Consider the following 12,801-nt stretch of genomic DNA (forward strand, 5'->3'; position numbering starts at 1 on the left):
ACAAGTACGTGAAACTACATTCTATGGTTGAATTTGTAGTGACCCGAAATTTTCCATGTTTATATATATTAATTGAGATTGATATTTACATGATTAAATGTTTCCAACATGTTAAGCAATCAAACTTGTTAAGACTTGATTAATTGAAATAGGTTTCATATAGACAATTGACCACCCAAGTTGACCGGTGATTCACGAACGTTAAAACTTGTAAAAAAACTATATGATGACATATATATGGTTATATGTATAGTTAACATGATATTATGATAAGTAAACATATCATTAATTATATTAACAATGAACTACATATGTAAAAACAAGACTACTAACTTAATGATTTTGAAACGAGACATATATGTAACGTTTATCGTTGTAACGACATTTAATGTATATATATCATATTAAGAGATATTCGTACATCATAATATCATGATAATATAATAATTTAAAATCTCTTTTGATATTATAAACATTGGGTTAACAACATTTAACAAGATCGTTAACCTAAAGGTTTCAAAACAACACTTACATGTAACGACTAACGATGACTTAACGACTCAGTTAAAATGTATATACATGTAGTGTTTTAATATGTATTTATACACTTTTGAAAGACTTCAATACACTTATCAAAATACTTCTACTTAACAAAAATGCTTACAATTACATTCTCGTTCAGTTTCATCAACAATTCTACTCGTATGCACCCGTATTCGTACTCGTACAATACACAGCTTTTAGATGTATGTACTATTGGTATATACACTCCAATGATCAGCTCTTAGCAGCCCATGTGAGTCACCTAACACATGTGGGAACCATCATTTGGCAACTAGCATGAAATATCTCATAAGATTACAAAAATATGAGTAATCATTCATGACTTATTTACATGAAAACAAAATTACATATCCTTTATATCTAATCCATACACCAACGACCAAAAACACCTACAAACACTTTCATTCTTCAATTTTCTTCATCTAATTGAACTCTCTCAAGTTCTATCTTCAAGTTCTAAGTGTTCTTCATAAATTCCAAAAGTTCTAGTTTCATAAAATCAAGAATACTTTCAAGTTTGCTAGCTCACTTCCAATCTTGTAAGGTGATCATCCAACCTCAAGAAATCTTTGTTTCTTACAGTAGGTTATCATTCTAATACAAGGTAATAATCATATTCAAACTTTGGTTCAATTTCTATAACTATAACAATCTTATTTCAAGTGATGATCTTACTTGAACTTGTTTTCGTGTCATGATTTTGCTTCAAGAACTTTGAGCCATCCAAGGATCCATTGAAGCTAGGTCCATTTTTCTCTTTTCCAGTAGGTTCATCCAAGGAACTTAAGGTAGTAATGATGTTCATAACATCATTCGATTCATACATATAAAGCTATCTTATTCGAAGGTTTAAACTTGTAATCACTAGAACATAGTTTAGTTAATTCTAAACTTGTTCGCAAACAAAAGTTAATCCTTCTAACTTGACTTTTAAAATCAACTAAACACATGTTCTATATCTATATGATATGCTAACTTAATGATTTAAAACCTGGAAACACGAAAAACACCGTAAAACCGGATTTACGCCGTCGTAGTAACACCGCGGGCTGTTTTGGGTTAGTTAATTAAAAACTATGATAAACTTTGATTTAAAAGTTGTTATTCTGAGAAAATGATTTTTATTATGAACATGAAACTATATCCAAAAATTATGGTTAAACTCAAAGTGGAAGTATGTTTTCTAAAATGGTCATCTAGACGTCGTTCTTTCGACTGAAATGACTACCTTTACAAAAACGACTTGTAACTTATTTTTCCGACTAGAAACCTATACTTTTTTTGTTTAGATTCATAAAATAGAGTTCAATATGAAACCATAGCAATTTGATTCACTCAAAACGGATTTAAAATGAAGAAGTTATGGGTAAAACAAGATTGGATAATTTTTCTCATTTTAGCTACGTGAAAATTGGTAACAAATCTATTCCAACCATAACTTAATCAACTTGTATTATATATTATGTAATCTTGAGATACCATAGACACGTATACAATGTTTCGACCTATCATGTCGACACATCTATATATATTTCGGAACAACCATAGACACTCTATATGTGAATGTTGGAGTTAGCTATACAGGGTTGAGGTTGATTCCAAAATATATATAGTTTGAGTTGTGATCAATACTGAGATACGTATACACTGGGTCGTGGATTGATTCAAGATAATATTTATCGATTTATTTCTGTACATCTAACTGTGGACAACTAGTTGTAGGTTACTAACGAGGACAGCTGACTTAATAAACTTAAAACATCAAAATATATTAAAAATGTTGTAAATATATTTTGAACATACTTTGATATATATGTATATATTGTTATAGGTTCGTGAATCAACCAGTGGCCAAGTCTTACTTCCCGACGAAGTAAAAATCTGTGAAAGTGAGTTATAGTCCCACTTTTAAAATCTAATATTTTTGGGATGAGAATACATGCAGGTTTTATAAATGATTTACAAAATAGACACAAGTACGTGAAATTACATTCTATGGTTGAATTATCAAAATCGAATATGCCCCTTTTTATTAAGTCTGGTAATCTAAGAATTAGGGAACAGACACCCTAATTGACGCGAATCCTAAAGATAGATCTATTGGGCCTAACAAACCCCATCCAAAGTACCGGATGCTTTAGTACTTCGAAATTTATATCATATCCGAAGGGTGTCCCGGAATGATGGGGATATTCTTATATATGCATCTTGTTATTGTCGGTTACCAGGTGTTCACCATATGAATGATTTTTATCTCTATGTATGGGATGTGTATTGAAATATGAAATCTTGTGGTCTATTGTTACGATTTGATATATATAGGTTAAACCTATAACTCACCAACATTTTTGTTGACGTTTTAAGCATGTTTATTCTCAGGTGATTATTAAGAGCTTCCGCTGTCGCATACTTAAATAAGGACAAGATTTGGAGTCCATGCTTGTATGATATTGTGTAAAAACTGCATTCAAGGAACTTATTTTGTTGTAACATATTTGTGTTGTAAACCATTATGTAATGGTCGTGTGTAAACAGGATATTTTAGATTATCATTATTTGATAATCTACGTAAAGCTTTTTAAACCTTTATTGATGAAATAAAGGTTATGGTTTGTTTAAAAATGAATGCAGTCTTTGAAAAACGTCTCATATAGAGGTCAAAACCTCGCAACGAAATCAATTAATATGGAACGTTTTTAATCAATAAGAACGGGACATTTCAGTTGGTATCAGAGCGTTGGTCTTAGAGAACCAGAATTTTGCATTAGTGTGTCTTATCGAGTTTGTTAGGATGCATTAGTGAGTCTGGACTTCGACCGTGTTTACTTGAAAAATGATTGCTTAACAAATTTTGTTGGAAACTATATATTTTTAACATATGAATATTATGTGATATATTAATCTCTTAACGTGTTTGATATTATGTGATAGATGTCTACCTCTAGAACAAGTCCCATTGACTCACCTAATAATAATGAAGAGTCAAATGTAAATTGGAATGATTTGTGGACTGATTCACAAGTTCCCGAAGAGGAACCGGAAGAAGAGTCGGAACCGGAAGAAGAATCGGAACCGGAAGAAGAATCAGAACCGGATGAAGAAATAGAACCGGTGGGGGAAATAATAAAACGGTTAAGTAAAAGAAAATCCTCAACCAACCGACCAAAGTTAATTATGGTCAATGGTGTTTCCGCCAAGGAAGCAAAATATTGGGAGGATTACCAATTCTCCGATGAATCGGATTCCGACGAGAATTCCGATGATGTTATAGAAATTACCCCAACTGAATTTAAAAAGGCAAAAGAAAATAATAAGGGAAAGGGCATAAAAATAGAGAAATCTAATTCCAACCCCGATGAACTTTATATGTATCGTCAACCCCCGAAGTCCTTAAGTTGTAACAATGACCCGGGAACCTCTAAACCACCAGGTTTTTCTAAACCAATGTGGACAACGACGGCTCGTATTAGGGGAACATCATATATCCCTAGAAACTTGGCAAAACGAACCAAAACCGAAGAAGAAGAAACGAGCGAGTCGGAATAAGATAGTTGTATTCGTGTGGTGTAATATATGGAATATAGTGTTCTTATGCTTTATGATATATGTAAAAATTGCTTGTATTAATAAGTATTTTTTTTATGAATCTAACTCTTGTCTATTTTACAGTTTAAAAACACAAAATGGATAGACAACCCAATATTTTAAGAGACCTACCCGGAGACATGATTGATGAAATCTTGTCTAGAGTCGGCCAGAATTCTTCGGCACAACTATTTAAGGCGAGATCAGTTTGTAAGACATTCGAAGAACGTTCCAAGAATGTCTTGGTTTATAAGAGACTTTCGTTTGAAAGATGGGGGATATCACATTGGGAAACCCATAAGTTAAGATGTGTTTACTTTGACGCATATATTGCGGGGAACCCAAATGCTATTTTACGCAACGGGTTAAGAAATTATTTTGACTCAATATATCCGAATATTGGACTTCGTGATTTAGAAAAAGCGGCTAACATGCAACATAAAGAAGCATGTTATGCTTACGGATTAGTAATGTTCGCTTCTCACCAAAGTGAGAACAAGAACATCGGGCTACAACTATTAAACAAAACGTTTCCACAAGTGACGGAGTCAGTAATTGGGGTAAGAAATGAGGTTTTTAGATTATTACGGGACTGTTGGACATTACGTAACCCTCGTCCCTTTGATGACGTTACAACACGCTGTCTTATCAACGGCCATAACGGTTATGTTGCACAAGACCAAGGATGGGAAGTAGTCCTAGTAAAACCAGAATGCATGACTTGTTTCTGGACGTATGAATTACGTGTCTTTATTGCCTTTGCTGAACGACTTGTGTACTAGCTAGAATTGTCTTCACAACTATCTTGTATCAAAGTTATTGTGTGCTATATTTCATGCTTTATGTAAAATAAGCGGTATTGTAAGTTTGTAAAATATTGTATAAAAGTTTGAACGCGAAATATTATTATAATCAGTTTTTCATATAGAATTGTAGTAGTTGAATTGTATATTAGCTACTAAGTATGAACTTAACGGGTAGGTACTACCCGAATTTAAACTTATAAAACGCTAATATGAAGAAAAAGCTTTTATAAATGAGTTCATATTATGCTACGAAATACTATTAACTACTCTTAATATTCTGTATGATTAACTTGTTCCATTTAATTATTTTGAAGGAAATGGCACCGACTACTCGACACACCGTGAATATGAATGAAGAGGAATTCCGTACTTTTCTAGCTTCAAACATAGCCGCAGTACAGGCTGCGCTACATACCAACAATAACCTTGGATCTAGCAGTACAGGAAATCGTGTAGGATGCACCTACAAAGAATTCACTGCCTGCAAACCTTTGGAATTTGATGGAACCGAAGGACCGATCGGATTGAAACGGTGGACCGAGAAGGTTGAATCGGTGTTTGCCATAAGTAAGTGTACTGAAGAGGACAAAGTGAAGTACGCTACGCATACCTTCACAGGTTCTGCGTTAACATGGTGGAATACCTATCTAGAGCAAGTGGGACAAGATGATGCGTACGCACTACCGTGGTCAGCATTCAAGCACTTGATGAACGAGAAGTACCGTCCCAGAACCGAGGTCAATAAGCTCAAGACAGAACTTAGAGGGTTACGAACCCAAGGATTTGATATTACCACGTACGAAAGACGATTCACAGAATTGTGCCTATTGTGTCCGGGAGCATTCGAAGATGAGGAAGAGAAGATCGACGCGTTTGTGAAAGGATTACCGGAAAGAATCCAAGAAGATATAAGTTCACACGAGCCCGCCTCCATACAACAGGCATGTAGAATGGCTCACAAACTAGTGAACCAGATTGAAGAAAGAATTAAAGAACAGACTGCTGAAGAGGCCAATGTGAAGCAAGTCAAAAGAAAGTGGGAGGAAAACGGTGATAAGAATCACCAATACAACAACAACAGCAATTACAACAATAATCGTAACAATTATCCCAACAATCGCAACATCAATCGCAACTACAACAAACGGCCCAACAACAACAACAACAACAACAGCAACTACAACAATCATCCCAACAACAATAATAACCGCAACAACAACAACAACAATCAGAAGCAACTATGCCAAAGGTGTGAAAAGAATCACTCGGGGTTCTGCACCAAATTTTGCAACAAGTGTAAAAGAAATGGTCATAGCGCGGCGAAGTGTGAGGTCTACGGACCAGGGGTTAATAGAACGAAAGGAACAAATGGTGTCGGAACGAGTAATGGCGGAGCAAGTAGTGTCGGAGCAAGTTATGCCAATGTAGTTTGTTATAAATGTGGAAAACCAGGCCACATTATTAGAAATTGCCCGAACCAGGAGAACACGAATGGACAAGGCCGTGGAAGAGTTTTCAATATTAATGCGGTAGAGGCACAGGAAGACCCGGAGCTTGTTACGGGTACGTTTCTTATTGACAATAAATCTGCTTACGTTTTATTTGATTCGGGTGCGGATAGAAGCTATATGAGTAGAGATTTTTGTGCTAAATTAAGTTGTCCATTGACGCCTTTGGATAGTAAATTTTTACTCGAATTAGCAAATGGTAAATTAATTTCAGCAGATAATATATGTCGGAATCGAGAAATTAAACTGGTTAGCGAAACATTTAAGATTGATTTGATACCAGTAGAGTTAGGGAGTTTTGATGTGATAATCGGTATGGACTGGTTGAAAGAAGTGAAAGCGGAGATCGTTTGTTACAAAAATGCAATTCGCATTATACGAGAAAAAGGAAAACCCTTAATGGTGTACGGAGAAAAGGGCAACACGAAGCTACATCTTATTAGTAATTTGAAGGCACAAAAACTAATAAGAAAAGGTTGCTATGCTGTTCTAGCACACGTCGAGAAAGTACAAACTGAAGAAAAGAGCATCAATGATGTTCCTATTGCAAAAGAATTTCCCGATGTATTTCCGAAAGAATTACCGGGATTACCCCCACATCGATCCGTTGAATTTCAAATAGATCTTGTACCAGGAGCTGCACCAATAGCTCGTGCTCCTTACAGACTCGCACCCAGCGAGATGAAAGAACTGCAAAGCCAATTACAAGAACTTTTAGAGCGTGGTTTCATTCGACCAAGCACATCACCGTGGGGAGCTCCTGTTTTGTTTGTCAAGAAGAAAGATGGTACATTCAGGTTGTGTATCGACTACCGAGAGTTGAACAAACTTACCATCAAGAACCGCTACCCACTACCGAGAATCGACGACTTATTTGATCAACTACAAGGCTCGTCTGTTTATTCAAAGATTGACTTACGTTCCGGGTATCATCAAATGCGGGTGAAAGAAGATGATATTCCAAAGACTGCTTTCAGAACACGTTACGGTCATTACGAGTTTATGGTCATGCCGTTTGGTTTAACTAATGCACCAGCTGTGTTCATGGACCTTATGAACCGAGTGTGTGGACCATACCTTGACAAGTTTGTCATTGTTTTCATTGATGACATACTTATTTACTCAAAGAATGACCAAGAACACGGTGAACATTTGAGAAAGGTGTTAGAAGTATTGAGGAAGGAAGAATTGTACGCTAAGTTTTCAAAGTGTGCATTTTGGTTGGAAGAAGTTCAATTCCTCGGTCACATAGTGAACAAAGAAGGTATTAAGGTGGATCCGGCAAAGATAGAAACTGTTGAAAAGTGGGAAACCCCGAAAACTCCGAAACACATACGCCAGTTTTTAGGACTAGCTGGTTACTACAGAAGGTTCATCCAAGACTTTTCCAGAATAGCAAAACCCTTGACTGCATTAACGCATAAAGGGAAGAAATTTGAATGGAATGATGAACAAGAGAAAGCGTTTCAGTTATTGAAGAAAAAGCTAACTACGGCACCTATATTGTCATTGCCTGAAGGGAATGATGATTTTGTGATTTATTGTGATGCATCAAAGCAAGGTCTCGGTTGTGTATTAATGCAACGAACGAAGGTGATTGCTTATGCGTCTAGACAATTGAAGATTCACGAACAAAATTATACGACGCATGATTTGGAATTAGGCGCGGTTGTTTTTGCATTAAAGACTTGGAGGCACTACTTATATGGGGTCAAAAGTATTATATATACCGACCACAAAAGTCTTCAACACATATTTAATCAGAAACAACTGAATATGAGGCAGCGTAGGTGGATTGAATTATTGAATGATTACGATTTTGAGATTCGTTACCACCCGGGGAAGGCAAATGTGGTAGCCGATGCCTTGAGCAGGAAGGATAGAGAACCCATTCGAGTAAAATCTATGAATATAATGATTCATAATAACATTACTACTCAAATAAAGGAGGCGCAACAAGGAGTTTTAAAAGAGGGAAATTTAAAGGATGAAATACCCAAAGGATCGGAGAAGCATCTTAATATTCGGGAAGACGGAACCCGGTATAGGGCTGAAAGGATTTGGGTACCAAAATTTGGAGATATGAGAGAAATGGTACTTAGAGAAGCTCATAAAACCAGATACTCAATACATCCTGGAACGGGGAAGATGTACAAGGATCTCAAGAAACATTTTTGGTGGCCGGGTATGAAAGCCGATGTTGCTAAATACGTAGGAGAATGTTTGACGTGTTCTAAGGTCAAAGCTGAGCATCAGAAACCATCAGGTCTACTTCAACAACCCGAAATCCCGGAATGGAAATGGGAAAACATTACCATGGATTTCATCACTAAATTGCCAAGGACTGCAAGTGGTTTTGATACTATTTGGGTAATAGTTGATCGTCTCACCAAATCAGCACACTTCCTACCAATAAGAGAAGATGACAAGATGGAGAAGTTAGCACGACTGTATTTGAAGGAAGTCGTCTCCAGACATGGAATACCAATCTCTATTATCTCTGATAGGGATGGCAGATTTATTTCAAGATTCTGGCAGACATTACAGCAAGCATTAGGAACTCGTCTAGACATGAGTACTGCCTATCATCCACAAACTGATGGGCAGAGCGAAAGGACGATACAAACGCTTGAAGACATGCTACGAGCATGTGTTATTGATTTCGGAAACAGTTGGGATCGACATCTACCGTTAGCAGAATTTTCCTACAACAACAGCTACCATTCAAGCATTGAGATGGCGCCGTTTGAAGCACTTTATGGTAGAAAGTGCAGGTCTCCGATTTGTTGGAGTGAGGTGGGGGATAGACAGATTACGGGTCCGGAGATTATACAAGAAACTACCGAGAAGATCATCCAAATTCAACAACGGTTGAAAACCGCCCAAAGTCGACAAAAGAGCTACGCTGACATTAAAAGAAAAGATATAGAATTTGAAATTGGAGAGATGGTCATGCTTAAAGTTTCACCTTGGAAAGGCGTTGTTCGATTTGGTAAACGAGGGAAATTAAATCCAAGGTATATTGGACCATTCAAGATTATTGATCGTGTCGGACCAGTAGCTTACCGACTTGAGTTACCTCAACAACTCGCGGCTGTACATAACACTTTCCACGTCTCGAATTTGAAGAAATGTTTTGCTAAAGAAGATCTCACTATTCCGTTAGATGAAATCCAAATCAACGAAAAACTCCAATTCATCGAAGAACCCGTCGAAATAATGGATCGTGAGGTTAAAAGACTTAAGCAAAACAAGATACCAATTGTTAAGGTTCGATGGAATGCTCGTAGAGGACCCGAGTTCACCTGGGAGCGTGAAGATCAGATGAAGAAGAAATACCCGCATCTATTTCCAGAAGATTCGTCAACACCTTCAACAGCTTAAAATTTCGGGACGAAATTTATTTAACGGGTAGGTACTGTAGTGACCCGAAATTTTCCATGTTTATATATATTAATTGAGATTGATATTTACATGATTAAATGTTTCCAACATGTTAAGCAATCAAACTTGTTAAGACTTGATTAATTGAAATAGGTTTCATATAGACAATTGACCACCCAAGTTGACCGGTGATTCACGAACGTTAAAACTTGTAAAAAAACTATATGATGACATATATATGGTTATATGTATAGTTAACATGATATTATGATAAGTAAACATATCATTAATTATATTAACAATGAACTACATATGTAAAAACAAGACTACTAACTTAATGATTTTGAAACGAGACATATATGTAACGTTTATCGTTGTAACGACATTTAATGTATATATATCATATTAAGAGATATTCGTACATCATAATATCATGATAATATAATAATTTAAAATCTCTTTTGATATTATAAACATTGGGTTAACAACATTTAACAAGATCGTTAACCTAAAGGTTTCAAAACAACACTTACATGTAACGACTAACGATGACTTAACGACTCAGTTAAAATGTATATACATGTAGTGTTTTAATATGTATTTATACACTTTTGAAAGACTTCAATACACTTATCAAAATACTTCTACTTAACAAAAATGCTTACAATTACATTCTCGTTCAGTTTCATCAACAATTCTACTCGTATGCACCCGTATTCGTACTCGTACAATACACAGCTTTTAGATGTATGTACTATTGGTATATACACTCCAATGATCAGCTCTTAGCAGCCCATGTGAGTCACCTAACACATGTGGGAACCATCATTTGGCAACTAGCATGAAATATCTCATAAGATTACAAAAATATGAGTAATCATTCATGACTTATTTACATGAAAACAAAATTACATATCCTTTATATCTAATCCATACACCAACGACCAAAAACACCTACAAACACTTTCATTCTTCAATTTTCTTCATCTAATTGAACTCTCTCAAGTTCTATCTTCAAGTTCTAAGTGTTCTTCATAAATTCCAAAAGTTCTAGTTTCATAAAATCAAGAATACTTTCAAGTTTGCTAGCTCACTTCCAATCTTGTAAGGTGATCATCCAACCTCAAGAAATCTTTGTTTCTTACAGTAGGTTATCATTCTAATACAAGGTAATAATCATATTCAAACTTTGGTTCAATTTCTATAACTATAACAATCTTATTTCAAGTGATGATCTTACTTGAACTTGTTTTCGTGTCATGATTTTGCTTCAAGAACTTTGAGCCATCCAAGGATCCATTGAAGCTAGGTCCATTTTTCTCTTTTCCAGTAGGTTCATCCAAGGAACTTAAGGTAGTAATGATGTTCATAACATCATTCGATTCATACATATAAAGCTATCTTATTCGAAGGTTTAAACTTGTAATCACTAGAACATAGTTTAGTTAATTCTAAACTTGTTCGCAAACAAAAGTTAATCCTTCTAACTTGACTTTTAAAATCAACTAAACACATGTTCTATATCTATATGATATGCTAACTTAATGATTTAAAACCTGGAAACACGAAAAACACCGTAAAACCGGATTTACGCCGTCGTAGTAACACCGCGGGCTGTTTTGGGTTAGTTAATTAAAAACTATGATAAACTTTGATTTAAAAGTTGTTATTCTGAGAAAATGATTTTTATTATGAACATGAAACTATATCCAAAAATTATGGTTAAACTCAAAGTGGAAGTATGTTTTCTAAAATGGTCATCTAGACGTCGTTCTTTCGACTGAAATGACTACCTTTACAAAAACGACTTGTAACTTATTTTTCCGACTAGAAACCTATACTTTTTTTGTTTAGATTCATAAAATAGAGTTCAATATGAAACCATAGCAATTTGATTCACTCAAAACGGATTTAAAATGAAGAAGTTATGGGTAAAACAAGATTGGATAATTTTTCTCATTTTAGCTACGTGAAAATTGGTAACAAATCTATTCCAACCATAACTTAATCAACTTGTATTATATATTATGTAATCTTGAGATACCATAGACACGTATACAATGTTTCGACCTATCATGTCGACACATCTATATATATTTCGGAACAACCATAGACACTCTATATGTGAATGTTGGAGTTAGCTATACAGGGTTGAGGTTGATTCCAAAATATATATAGTTTGAGTTGTGATCAATACTGAGATACGTATACACTGGGTCGTGGATTGATTCAAGATAATATTTATCGATTTATTTCTGTACATCTAACTGTGGACAACTAGTTGTAGGTTACTAACGAGGACAGCTGACTTAATAAACTTAAAACATCAAAATATATTAAAAATGTTGTAAATATATTTTGAACATACTTTGATATATATGTATATATTGTTATAGGTTCGTGAATCAACCAGTGGCCAAGTCTTACTTCCCGACGAAGTAAAAATCTGTGAAAGTGAGTTATAGTCCCACTTTTAAAATCTAATATTTTTGGGATGAGAATACATGCAGGTTTTATAAATGATTTACAAAATAGACACAAGTACGTGAAATTACATTCTATGGTTGAATTATCAAAATCGAATATGCCCCTTTTTATTAAGTCTGGTAATCTAAGAATTAGGGAACAGACACCCTAATTGACGCGAATCCTAAAGATAGATCTATTGGGCCTAACAAACCCCATCCAAAGTACCGGATGCTTTAGTACTTCGAAATTTATATCATATCCGAAGGGTGTCCCGGAATGATGGGGATATTCTTATATATGCATCTTGTTATTGTCGGTTACCAGGTGTTCACCATATGAATGATTTTTATCTCTATGTATGGGATGTGTATTGAAATATGAAATCTTGTGGTCTATTGTTACGATTTGATATATATAGGTTAAACCTATAACTCACCAACATTTTTGTTGACGTTTTAAGCATGTTTATTCTCAGGTGATTATTA

The sequence above is a fragment of the Rutidosis leptorrhynchoides genome, chromosome 11, assembly GCF_046630445.1.
Source record: "Rutidosis leptorrhynchoides isolate AG116_Rl617_1_P2 chromosome 11, CSIRO_AGI_Rlap_v1, whole genome shotgun sequence".
Taxonomy (NCBI): Eukaryota; Viridiplantae; Streptophyta; class Magnoliopsida; order Asterales; family Asteraceae; genus Rutidosis; species Rutidosis leptorrhynchoides.